We start from the raw sequence: 12,295 nt of genomic DNA, 5'->3' as shown, positions 1-12,295 counted from the left end.
AGTCGGTTGGTGCCTCAGATCAAGATCCTACTCTACACCCCAATGTGAATCCTTGTGGAGTCCTGTGTACCCCACAGAAGAAATTAATGTGTCACACCCATTGGCAGCAACCTTAGAATAGCTGCTGATGGGCACAATTGAGAAAGGAAGGGGGGGGGGGACATTTGAATCCAGCACATAGATGCAATTCAAATATGTAATTTGTACCTTCCTATTTTAAAATATAATGGATGAACTTCACCCTGTGAGAACAATCTTCATGATCAAGAGATCTCATATGCAAAATAAGTATGAGTTGGGATAGGGCTGGGGAGGGTGGCTGCTCGGGCAGCCCCTCCCCCATCAAGTTAAGGAGATTCAACTGAGGAAGCACAAGGGAACTCTCGTCTGGGGACAACAACTGCAGGGAGACCACATCTTTTCAGATGAACATGGGAGGGCGGAAGGCTGCCTAATACTGAAGCACCATCAAATATCAAACCATATGCAACAACTAGTACAAGCATTCCTGGGGGAAGGTCTGCAGCAGACGGATTTGCATACGGTGATGTCATCCAAGCAGTGGGCCAAAGTTGGCTGGAACCCTCATCTGCATATGAAAAGAGAAAAGGGGCATGCAGGGCATGGCGGCCTTTTGCGGTGCTTGGATGACCCCTAGTTCGCATTAAACACCCCCACCCTCCTTTGGTGTGGGGCTCATGTTGGCTATGCCCCAGCCCCTGAAGCATTCAAGCTGATTTCTTGCAGCAGCTGGGCACTGTAACAGCTCCAGAGCTGCTCTGTAAGGCAACTAAAAGGGTGTGGGCCCTGCAGCACTACCTGTAGTTCGCATTGTGCGTTGGAAGGCACAAAGTAAGCAGACGGGAGAAGTCAGGATAGTGCGCAAGGGCATAGAAGGGAGTGGCTCCAGAAAAGAGAAGTGGAAACAGACAGCAAACTAGGCTGGAGAGAGACCTGAGACAAAGAGATCTGAATTATACGAGAGCCGACCAGGGGAAACACAAATTATGCAATCAAGTTTCCCACATTTGGGGAAATCACAGGAGCAGCACACCCAGAGTGCAATGGGTGAGCCTTGCCCTGGGAGAAGCACCTTCATGATCATAGTATCTCACCTGGCAGGTAAGTAGGAGTTGGGCTAGAGCTGGGGAGGGTCACTGCTCGGGCACCCCCCTGTCAAGTGAAGGAGATCCAACTGAGGCAGCACAAGGGAACTCTCGAAAGAAGAACAAGGCTAGAGGAATATATGAGACAAAGAAATCTGACTTTTACCAGAGCTGACCAGAGGAAAACACAAACACAGTCCCCCACTACCACAAAAAATGCAGGCGAGTTTCCCACATTTGGGGAAATCACAGGGGTCAGCATACCCAGAATGCAATGAATGAACCTCACCCTGGGTGAACAATCTTCATGACCATGGTGTCTCCTATGCAAAATAAGTATGATTTGGGATAGGGCTGGGAGGGCCGCTGCTCAGGCACATCTCTGTCAAGTAAAGGAGATTCAACTGAGGCAGCACAAGGGAACTCTCATCTGGGGACAACAACTGCAGGGAGAACACATATTTTCAGATGAACATGGGAGGGCAGAAGGCTGCCTAATACTGAAGCACCCCCAAACAACAAACCAAATGCAACAACTAGTGCAAGCATTCCTGGGGGATGGCCTGCAGCAGATGGATTTGCATATGGTGATGTCATCCAAGCAGTGGGTCAAAGTTGGCTTCAACCCTCATCTGCATATGAAAAGAGAAAAGGGGCGTGCAGGGCATGGCGGCCTTTTGCGGTGCTTGGATTACCCCTAGTTCGCATTAAACACCCCCACCCACCTTTGGTGTGGGGCTCATGTTGGCCATGCCCCATCCCCTGAAGCATTCAAGCTGATTTCTTGCAGCAGCTGGGCACTGTAACAGCTCCAGAGCTGCTCTTTAAGGCAAGTAAAAGATTGTGTGGGCCCTGCAGCACTACCTGTAGTTTGCATTGTGCATTGGAAGGCACAAAGTAAGCAGACGGGAGGAGAAGTCAGGATAGTGCACAAGGGTATAGAAGGGAGGGGCTCAAGATAAAAGAAGTGGAAACAGACAGCAAACTAGGCTGGAGAAAGACCTGAGACAAAGAGATCTGAATTATACGAGAGCCGACCAGAGGAAACACAAATTATGCAGTCAAGTGTCCCACATTTGGGGAAATCGTAGGAGCAGCACACCCAGAGTGCAATGGGTGAGCCTTGCCCTGGGAGAAGCACCTTCCTGATCATAGTATCTCACCTGGCAGGTAAGTAGGAGTTGGGCTAGAGCTGGGGAGGGTCGCTGCTCGGGCACCCCCCTGTCAAGTGAAGGAGATCCACCTGAGGCAGCACAAGGGAACTCTCGAAAGAAGAACAAGGCTAGAGGAAAATCTGAGACAAAGAAATCTGAGTTTTAACAGAGCTGACCAGAGGAAAGCACAAACACAGTCCCCCACTACCACAAATAATGCAGTCGAGTTTCCCACATTTGGGTAAATCACAGGGGTCAGCATACCCAAAATGCAATGAATGAACCTCACCCTGGGAGAACAATCTTCATGACCATGGTATCTCCTATGCAAAATAAGTATGATTTGGGATAGGGCTGGGGAGGGCCGCTGCTCATGCACATCTCTGTCAAGTAAAGGAGATTCAACTGAGGCAGCACAAGGGAACTCTCATCTGGGGACAACAACTGCAGGGAGAACACATATTTTCAGATGAACATGGGAGGGCAGAAGGCTGCCTAATACTGAAGCACCCCCAAACAACAAACCAAATGCAACAACTAGTGCAAGCATTCCTGGGGGAAGTTCTGCAGAAGACGGATTTGCATACGGTGATGTCATCCAAGCAGTGGGCCAAAGTTGGCTGGAACCCTCATCTGCATATGAAAAGAGAAAAGGGGTATGCAGGGCATGGCGGCCTTTTGCGGCGCTTGGATGACCCTTAGTTCGCATTAAACACCCCCACCCTCCTTCGGTGTGGGGCTCATGTTGGCCATGCCCCATCCCCTGAAGCATTCAAGCTGATTTCTTGCAGCAGCTTGGCACTGTATCAGCTCCAGAGCTGCTCTGTAAGGCAAGTAAAAGGGTGTGGGCCCTGCAGCACTACCTGTAGTTTGCATTGTGCATTGGAAGGCACAAAGTAAGCAGACAGGAGGAGAAGTCAGGATAGTGCACAAGGGTATAAAAGCGAGTTTCCCACATTTGGGAAAATCACAGGGGTCAGCATTCCCAGAATGCAATGAATGAACCTCACCCTGGGAGAACAATCTTCATGACCATGGTATCTCCTATGCAAAATAAGTATGATTTGGGATAGGGCTGGGGAGGGCCGCTGCTCAGGCACATCTCTGTCAAGTAAAGGAGATTCAACTGAGGCAGCACAAGGGAACTCTCATCTGGGGACAACAACTGCAGGGAGAACACATATTTTCAGATAAAAATCTTGGTCATGCTCTGGTTTCTCTTCAGAACGAACAAATCTTTCGCCTTTTATTAAAGATTTCCGTGGAGAGGAGCAAAACCGAGTTTTATCTCAATTTTTGCATGCCCCATCTTTTTGGGGTTTCTTTTATCGGTTTAAAGATAGAATGAGTGTGCTTTAATGTAAGCTCATTTGCATAGAAATGACAGTAAATGTTTGTTTCTTTTCAAACAGAACTTTCTTGACCATGCTACTTGCTTGAAAGATCTGGGAGCACATGGAATACAGTACAAACCATGCTTATAGCAAGGAGAAGCCAGGTGAGAAATCTGCTTACTTTCAAGTTGGGCGCTCACTTTGATCTGAATGAGGACTGCTGGCACAGCATTTAGGCGACAGGTGGAATCTTGGTCATGCTCTGGTTTCTCTTCAGAACGAACAAATCTTTCGCCTTTTATTAAAGATTTCTGTGGAGAGGAGCAAAACTGAGTTTTATCTCAATTTTTGCATGCCCCATATTATTGGGGTTTCTTTTATCAGTTTCTTGTTAGCTTTAATGTAAGTTTATTTGCATAACAATGACTATAAATGTCTGTTTCTTTTCAAGCAGAACTTTCTTGACCATTCTAATTGCTTGAAAGATCTGGGAGCACATGGAAAAGAGTACAAACCATGCTTATAGCAAGGGGAAGCCTGGTGAGAAATCTGCTTTCTTTCTTTCAAATTGGGTGCTCACTTTGCGCTGAATGAGGACTGCTGGCATGGCACTCAGGCGACAGGTGGAATCTTAGTCATACTCTGGTTTCTCTTCAAAACGAACAGATCTTTCGCCTTTTACTAAAGATTTCCGTGGAGAGGAGCAAAACTGAGTTTTATCTCAATTTTTGCATGCTCCGTCTTATTGGGGTTTCTTTTATCGGTTTAAAGATAGAACGAGTGTGCTTTAATGTAAGCTCATTTGCATAGAAATGACAGTAAATGTTTGTTTCTTTTCAAACAGAACTTTCTTGACTATACTAAATGCTTGAAAGATCTGGGAGCACATGGAAAAGAGTACAAACCATGTTTACAGCAAGGGGAAGCCTGGTGAGAAATCTGCTTTCTTTCTTTCAAATTGGGTGCTCACTTTGAGCTGAATGAGGACTGCTGGCATGGCACTCAGGCGACAGGTGGAATCTTGGTCATGTTCTGGTTTCTCTTCAGAACGAACAAATCTTTCGCCTTTTACTAAAGATTTCCGTGGAGAGGAGCAAAACTGAGTTTTATCTCAATTTTTGCATGCCCCATCTTATTGGGATTTTATTTTATCGGTTTAAAGATAGAACGAGTGTGCTTTAATGTAAGCTCATTTGCATAGAAATGACAGTAAATGTTTGTTTCTTTTCAAACAGAACTTTCTTGACCACACTAATTGCTTGAAAGATCTGGGAGCACATGGAAAAGAGTACAAACCATGTTTATAGCAAGGGGAAGCCTGGTGAGAAATCTGCTTTCTTTCTTTCAAATTGGGTGCTCACTTTGAGCTGAATGAGGATTGCTGGCATGGCACTCAGGCGACAGGTGGAATCTTGGTCATGCTCTGGTTTCTCTTCAAAACGAACAGATCTTTCGCCTTTTATTAAAGATTTCCGTGGAGAGGAGCAAAACTGAGTTTTATCTCAATTTTTGCATGCTCCGTCTTATTGGGGTTTCTTTTATCGGTTTAAAGATAGAACGAGTGTGCTTTAATGTAAGCTCATTTGCATAGAAATGACAGTAAATGTTTGTTTCTTTTCAAACAGAACTTTCTTGACTATACTAATTGCTTGAAAGATCTGGGAGCACATGGAAAAGAGTACAAACCATGTTTATAGCAAGGGGAAGCCTGGTGAGAAATCTGCTTTCTTTCTTTCAAATTGGGTGCTCACTTTGAGCTGAATGAGGACTGCTGGCATGGCACTCAGGCGACAGGTGGAATCTTGGTCATGTTCTGGTTTCTCTTCAGAACGAACAAATCTTTCGCCTTTTACTAAAGATTTCCGTGGAGAGGAGCAAAACTGAGTTTTATCTCAATTTTTGCATGCCCCATCTTATTGGGGTTTTATTTTATCGGTTTAAAGATAGAACGAGTGTGCTTTAATGTAAGCTCATTTGCATAGAAATGACAGTAAATGTTTGTTTCTTTTCAAACAGAACTTTCTTGACCACACTAATTGCTTGAAAGATCTGGGAGCACATGGAAAAGAGTACAAACCATGTTTATAGCAAGGGGAAGCCTGGTGAGAAATCTGCTTTCTTTCATTCAAATTGGGTGCTCACTTTCAGCTGAATGAGAACTGCTGGCATGGCACTCAGGCGACAGGTGGAATCTTGGTCATGCTCTGGTTTCTCTTCAGAACTAACAAATATTTCGCCTTTTATTAAAGATTTCCGTGGAGAGGAGCAAAACTGAGTTTTATCTCAATTTTTGCATGCCCCATATTATTGGGGTTTCTTTTATCAGTTTAAAGACAGAACGAGTGTGCTTTCTTGTTAGCTTTAATGTAAGTTTATTTGCATAACAATGACAGTAAATGTTGTTTCTTTTCAAACAGAACTTTCTTGACCATGCTACTTGCTTAAAGGTCTGGGAGCACATGGAAAACAGTACAAACCATGCAGTATCACAAGAGCCTTTATTTGATCTTTCATGAAGATAGAGCAGAATTGAGGACACGTCAACAATTTCTGCCGAAGGTGGTTCATCTTTCCACATGGTGCCTTTGGCCACTGACACCTTCGTTGAGTCAAAGTCTCTGGCTGTGGTCAGAACTTTGAAAATGTATGTCACCAGAACGGTTCAGATTAGGAAAACAGAGGCTCTGTTTGTCCTGTATGCTCCCAACAGGATTTGGTGTCCTGCTTCCATGCAGACCATTATGCGCTGGATCTGTGGTAAGATTCAGCATGCTCGTTCCACGGCAGGATTGCCGTTACTGAAGTAGGTGAAGACCCATTCTACTAGAAAGGTGGGTTCATCCTTGGCAGCTGGTCGGGGAGTCTCGGCATTGCAACTTTGCCGAGCAGCTATTTAGTAAACACTTTTGCTAAGTTTTACAAGTTTGATACCTTGGCTGATGATAACCTTAAGTTGGGTCATTCGGTGCTGCAGAGTCGTACGCACTCTCCCACCCGTTCAAGAGCTTTGGTATAACCCCATGGTTCTTAATGTGACCCCAGCATCCTCTAGGTCGTATGAGAAAATAGGATTTTAATACCTACCGGTAAATCCTTTTCTCTTAGTCTGTAGAGGATGCTGGGCACCCGTCCCAGTCCATACTGTGTCTGCAGTTATTACTTGTGGTTATACACATGTTGTGTTATGGTTCTGGTCAGCTTTTTGCTGCAATTGTTCATGCCGTTGGCTTGTGTTCTGTTGAATGCCACGTTCTGCGGCATGTTTAAGGTGTGAGCTGGTAAGATGCTCACCTTAGTTTAACAATAAATCCTTTCCTCGAAATGTCCGTCTCCCTGGGCACAGTTCCTATAACTGGAGTCTGGAGGAGGGGCATAGAGGGAGGAGCCAGTTCACACCCTTTGAAAGTCTTAAAGTGCCCATGTATCTTGCGGATCCCGTCTATACCCCATGGTTCTTAATGTGACCCCAGCATCCTCTACGGACTAAGAGAAAAGAATGCCCTTGCGCACTATCCTGACTTCTCCTCCCGTCTGCTTACTTTGTGCCTTCCAACGCACAATGCGAACTACAGGTGGTGCTGCAGGGCCCACACCCTTTTACTTGCCTTACAGAACAGCTCTGGAGCTGTTACAGTGCCCAGCTGCTGCAAGAAATCAGCTTGAATGCTTCAGGGGATGGGGCATGGCCAACATGAGCCCCACACCAAAGGAGGGTGGGGGTGTTTAATGTGAACTAGGGGTCATCCAAGCACTGCAAAAGGCCGCCATGCCCTGCATGCCCCTTTTCTCTTTTCATATGCAGATGAGGGTTCCAGTCAACTTTGGCCCACTGCTTGGATAACATCACCGTATGCAAATCCGTCTGCTGCAGACCTTCCCCCAGGAATGCTTGTACTAGTTGTTGCATATGGTGCTTCAGTATTAGGCAGCCTTCCGCCCTCCCATGTTCATCTGAAAAGATGTGGTCTCCCTGCAGTTGTTGTCCCCAGATGAGAGTTCCCTTGTGCTTCCTCAGTTGAATCTCCTTAACTTGACGGGGGAGGTGCTGCCCGAGCAGCCCTCCCCAGCCCTATCCCAACTCATATTTATTTTGCATATGAGATCTCTTGATCATGAAGATTGTTCTCACAGGGTGAGGTTCATCCATTATATTTTAAAATAGGAAGGTACGAATTACATATTTGAATTGCATCTATGTGCTGGATTCAAATGTCCCCCCCCCCCCTTCCTTTCTCAATTGTGCCCGTCAGCAGCTATTCTAAGGTTGCTGCCAATGGGTGTGACACATTAATTTCTTCTGTGGGGTACACTGGACTCCACAAGGATTCACATTGGGGTGTAGAGTAGGATCTTGATCTGAGGCACCAACCGGCTCAAAGCTTTTGACTGTTCCCAAGAAGCTCAGTGCATTCTCCTCTATAACCCCGCTTCCATGAACAGGGAGCTCAGTTTGTAGTTGGTGCCTTCAGTAGCAGGCCAATTAACAGGGGCCTGCCTCAGGCAGCCTATTCTTAGCTATTAATTTTGACAAGAAAAGAAGAACTTGTTTTATGAGAATCTACAAGGGCTGCAGCAGGCTAGGTCTAATAGACATCTTTACTGCAGCTTCATCACTCCCAGCGGCGCTGTATACTCCCGTGCCCTGGTTGCTGGGTCACTGCAGCGGAGGCTCCGGTTTCATCCTAAGGTCAGTCACACACACACCACCCTTCCGGATCACGAGGCCGCTGCTGAAGGGGAGCGAGGCCGTAGGGGGTGGGCCGTGTGCGCACTGCGGTGGACACTGATTACTGGGCAGCCGCTCCACTAGCCACCAGGTACAGTTAAGGAGCACAGGTCTGGGGGTTTTTCTCCTATATTAACCCAATTTTGTACTGCCCGCAGCGCATTGTGATAGGTAATAGGGCCTGATTCAGGTTGGATTGCAATCACAATAAGCGATCCAACTGCAAAAATTGCTAAGAGCATACGCATGTGCCTGCATTTTCTGCGGCACCCCGCAGAGAATGTGATCGCCTCTGCCTGTCAATCGGGGCGGGGAAGGGGGGGAGAGGTGGGTCAGCAACACTCCATTTCCAAGTCAGGGATGGAGCGGTGCGGGGGCAAGGCTTCAAAATGGGGTCTGCAACGGAGGAGACACAGGGGGCGTGGTCACAGCGACTGTATGACATCACATTCAGCCGCTGTGATCACAAAAATGGTGGCGGCTTCCTGCGCGCACATACAGTCTGCACCAGCAGGAGCCTACACCATTTTTTATGATCACGCTGAACTGCAGTGCGACTGCAATTACAGCATGGTCAAGAAGGGAGGCGTCATGCTGGGTGGCCATGCCCTGTCACTTTGCAGGAGCCAGCACCGCTCACACACTAGTCCCCGGGTGCAGCCCCCAACCCCCGGGACACCCGGAGCAACAAAATGTAGATTCAGGCCACCAGGCCACGCCCCTACCTATGAAACCATGCCTCCTTTTTACCATTGCACTGCTTATCTGCGCGCACTGCATTACAATCTCCCTCGCCACCTCTCTGGGTGTCACCAGTGATAGTGACACCTCTGCCATGCTTGTAGCAGCTGGTCCTAAGATCTACGCCTCAAACCCTGAGTGTTTGCCCTTGTGACTTGTTGATCATCATAGCGAAGCAGATGCTTACAGAAAACTGCAGGGGCTTAGATTGAAAATAAAAAATTGATAGGGTATAAGGTAGAGAGGAGCGGGTTCGGTTCTCCGAGAACCGAATTCCCCACGAACTCCACGTGGTTTACACTGGTCCGAGGCAGGCTCGGTTGTTCCCGCCTGACTCGGAAAACCTGAACAAGGGAAAATGTCATCATCCCGCTGTCGGATTCTCGCGAGATTCGGATTCCATATAAAGAGCTGCGCGTTGCTGCCATTTTTACTCGTGCATTGAAGAGAGAGCGGAGAGGACGTGGCTATGTTCTCTCAGTGGAAATCTCAATATCAGTGCTCAGTATCAGTGGTTACTTATTGCTGCTCAGTAATACTAGTAGTGTGTCTCTCCTGCTCAGTGTCAGTTCTCAGTAGTATCCTCATCAGTGCTCAGTATCACTGTTCATTGTCTTGTGCTGCATTGTGTTGCTCAGCATAATACAGTACATTACTAATAGTCCAGTGCTGCATCTTGCTGCTCAGTGTCAGTTCTAGTATCCTCATCAGTGCTCACTATCACTGCTCATTGCATTGTGGTGTTCTGTATACTACAATAACATAGTAATATAGTAACATAGTTTTTGAGGTTGAATAGAGGCAAATTGCCCATCGTGTTCAACCTGTTTTAAGTTGTGATGATTCTACATACTTGCTGAATAATGTTTTATGACTAGTTAGCTACTATAACTCATGTTACCCCCGGATTAACCATGTTGATATTTTAAGTATTATAACCTTGGATAGCTTTTTCATTCAGAAATGTATCCATTCCTTTTTTAAATCCAATTACAGAGTCCGCCATTACCACCTTCCCTGGCAGGGAATTCCACATCCTGATTGCCCTAACAGTGAAGAAACCTTTCCTCCATTGCGTTCTGAACTTTCCTCCAGTCGCAGCGAGTGACCACGTGTTCTTTTAATAAATAATTCCTCTGATAACTCTTTGTTATGTATCTTTACATATTTGAAGATATTAATAATATCTCCTCTTAGGCACCTCTTTTCTAGTGTATAAATATTCAGCCTAGTAAGTCTTTCCTTATAGTCCAGTACTTTCAGGCCTTTAATCAATTTAGTCTTCAGGATCTCTGACACTTCCATGAGCAGCAGAGTAGTGCAATGGAAGCATGCTGGGCCCATAACCCAGAGGTCGATTGATCGAAACTATCCTCTGCTATGTGCATTTTTTTTTTTATAATTAAAGTAATCAAAAACTGGGATTGATATTTTGGCACTTTTATTTTTACTTAAAGTACAATAACTTTTATCATTTTAATTTGTTTTAATAGTATATTGACAGCATTGTTTTCTTTAAAAAATCCACTTAATTTTCTTTACCCTATTACTGAAATGGTAATTGACAAAAACAAACTACATTGTCACCAGAAGAGCAATGCAAAATGTACAAGTGATATATGAAAATTATCTTCCATCTTGAATTTCAATGATGCATTGGGACAACAATTTGTGAGAAACATCTTCACCCATAAAGAAAGATTTTCTTAATTCCTTACCTGTGTGCTGATTAGATATCACCTTGTTTTCACATTAAACAGACTTCCCCATGAGGAAGCAGCAAGGATGCAGTGACGTTTCCTGGTGTCAACCTGTATTATTTCAGTAGACATTGAAATGAGGATGCATCTTTGATGCCTTTCCAATGAAGCAAGTTTAATTCAGTAATAGGTGAAAAACCATTCCTACAAAGGTGTTAATCAGAGACTTGGCTTTGTGGACACTTTTCAGAGAGCAAATTTGTTAGCATAAACATAAAATCAGAAAATGAAGAGCTGTTTAATCACTCAATTGGACTTTTCTGCCAGCATAATTTTTTTTCTCTGCAACTCACTGCTAAATTGTGCTTCCTAGCTGTTTTTTTATAAAATCACTTAATCAAATCTAACTCTGATTACATCAGAGAAGGCCAGGTACCCTACACCATAAGGGGGGTTTTTGAAATTTTGACTTGTCTACTTAAAGATCACCAAAATCTGATTACAAGGTCAATTACATCCCTGGGTGGGATTGAACCACCAACCTTTTGGTTAATAGCCAAACATGCTAACCGATTGCGCCACAGAGACACCTTGCGAAAGTCAATACTGACAAAGGCTAATAAGCATTCATCTAGAACGTTTCCTAGAAAAACTTTAAAAAGTCAATAATCTGGAGAATTTTTGTAAGAAACACATTGGTACTTTCCCATGATGAGTGAGTGCTTCAGGATTTCTTGCACTTACATGGGCTATTAACCAAAAGGTTGGTGGTTCAATCCCACCCAGGGATGTAATTGACCTTGTCATCAGATTTTGGTGATCTTTAAGTAGACAAGTCAAAATTTCAAACCCCCTCTTATGGTGTAGGGTACCTGGCCTTCTCTGACGTAATCAGAGTTAGATTTAATTAAGTGATTTTATAAAAAACAGCTAGGAAGCACAATTTAGCAGTGGGTTGCAGAGAAAAAAATAACATTTTAAACCTACCGGTAATTTTTTTTTCTCGTAGTCCGTAGAGGATGATGGGGACTCCGTAAGGACCATGGGGGATAGACGGGCTCCGCAGCAGACATGGGCACTTTAAGAAAGACTTTAGATCTGGGTGTGCACTGGCTCCTCCCTCTATGCCCCTCCTCCATACCTCAGTTAGAGAAACTGTGCCCAGAGGAGACGGACAGTACGAGGAAAGGATTTTTGTTAATCCAAGGTCAAGATTCATACCAGCCACACCAATCACACCGTATAACTTGTGATATACTACCCAGTTAACAGTATGAAAACAACATAGCATCAGTCCAAGACCGATGAAAACTAACATATAACCCTTATGTAAGCAATAACTATATACAAGTCTTGCAGAAGTAGACAGCACTTGGGACGGGCACCCAGCATCCTCTACGGACTACGAGAAAAAGATTTACCGGTAGGTTTAAAATCTTATTTTCTCTTACGTCCTAGAGGATGCTGGGGACTCCGTAAGGACCATGGGGATTATACCAAAGCTCCCAAACGGGCAGGAGAGTGCGGATGACTT

General features: G+C 45.1%; 11 non-coding genes and 1 pseudogene across 11 annotated transcripts; 7 read left to right on the top strand and 5 right to left on the bottom strand.

Moving 5' to 3' along the window:
* Positions 1-967: 967 nt before the first annotated feature.
* LOC135024133 (U1 spliceosomal RNA) lies at positions 968-1,130 on the bottom strand. The gene has a single exon (XR_010220994.1). It is a non-coding gene; the product is annotated as a U1 spliceosomal RNA (small nuclear RNA).
* A 152-nt stretch (positions 1,131-1,282) lies between these two features.
* Positions 1,283-1,446, bottom strand: LOC135024021 (U1 spliceosomal RNA). The gene has a single exon (XR_010220897.1). It is a non-coding gene; the product is annotated as a U1 spliceosomal RNA (small nuclear RNA).
* Positions 1,447-2,121: 675 nt separating this feature from the next.
* On the bottom strand, positions 2,122-2,284 carry LOC135024086 (U1 spliceosomal RNA). Its single transcript, XR_010220957.1, has one exon. It is a non-coding gene; the product is annotated as a U1 spliceosomal RNA (small nuclear RNA).
* A 152-nt stretch (positions 2,285-2,436) lies between these two features.
* On the bottom strand, positions 2,437-2,600 carry LOC135024026 (U1 spliceosomal RNA). Its single transcript, XR_010220902.1, has one exon. It is a non-coding gene; the product is annotated as a U1 spliceosomal RNA (small nuclear RNA).
* A 593-nt stretch (positions 2,601-3,193) lies between these two features.
* On the bottom strand, positions 3,194-3,321 carry LOC135024195 (U1 spliceosomal RNA; annotated as a pseudogene).
* A 144-nt stretch (positions 3,322-3,465) lies between these two features.
* On the top strand, positions 3,466-3,581 carry LOC135024226 (U5 spliceosomal RNA). Its single transcript, XR_010221071.1, has one exon. It is a non-coding gene; the product is annotated as a U5 spliceosomal RNA (small nuclear RNA).
* A 270-nt stretch (positions 3,582-3,851) lies between these two features.
* LOC135024237 (U5 spliceosomal RNA) lies at positions 3,852-3,967 on the top strand. The gene has a single exon (XR_010221083.1). It is a non-coding gene; the product is annotated as a U5 spliceosomal RNA (small nuclear RNA).
* A 264-nt stretch (positions 3,968-4,231) lies between these two features.
* Positions 4,232-4,347, top strand: LOC135024215 (U5 spliceosomal RNA). The gene has a single exon (XR_010221060.1). It is a non-coding gene; the product is annotated as a U5 spliceosomal RNA (small nuclear RNA).
* Positions 4,348-4,621: 274 nt separating this feature from the next.
* LOC135024217 (U5 spliceosomal RNA) lies at positions 4,622-4,737 on the top strand. The gene has a single exon (XR_010221062.1). It is a non-coding gene; the product is annotated as a U5 spliceosomal RNA (small nuclear RNA).
* Positions 4,738-5,012: 275 nt separating this feature from the next.
* LOC135024239 (U5 spliceosomal RNA) lies at positions 5,013-5,128 on the top strand. Its single transcript, XR_010221085.1, has one exon. It is a non-coding gene; the product is annotated as a U5 spliceosomal RNA (small nuclear RNA).
* Positions 5,129-5,402: 274 nt separating this feature from the next.
* LOC135024206 (U5 spliceosomal RNA) lies at positions 5,403-5,518 on the top strand. Its single transcript, XR_010221052.1, has one exon. It is a non-coding gene; the product is annotated as a U5 spliceosomal RNA (small nuclear RNA).
* A 275-nt stretch (positions 5,519-5,793) lies between these two features.
* LOC135024244 (U5 spliceosomal RNA) lies at positions 5,794-5,909 on the top strand. The gene has a single exon (XR_010221090.1). It is a non-coding gene; the product is annotated as a U5 spliceosomal RNA (small nuclear RNA).
* The last annotated feature ends 6,386 nt before the right edge of the window (positions 5,910-12,295 follow it).

The sequence above is a fragment of the Pseudophryne corroboree genome, unplaced genomic scaffold (genome assembly GCF_028390025.1).
Source record: "Pseudophryne corroboree isolate aPseCor3 unplaced genomic scaffold, aPseCor3.hap2 scaffold_403, whole genome shotgun sequence".
In the NCBI taxonomy this organism is placed as follows: Eukaryota; Metazoa; Chordata; class Amphibia; order Anura; family Myobatrachidae; genus Pseudophryne; species Pseudophryne corroboree.
The sequence above is the reverse complement of the archived record's forward strand: the minus strand, read 5'-3'. Positions and strand labels throughout refer to the sequence as shown.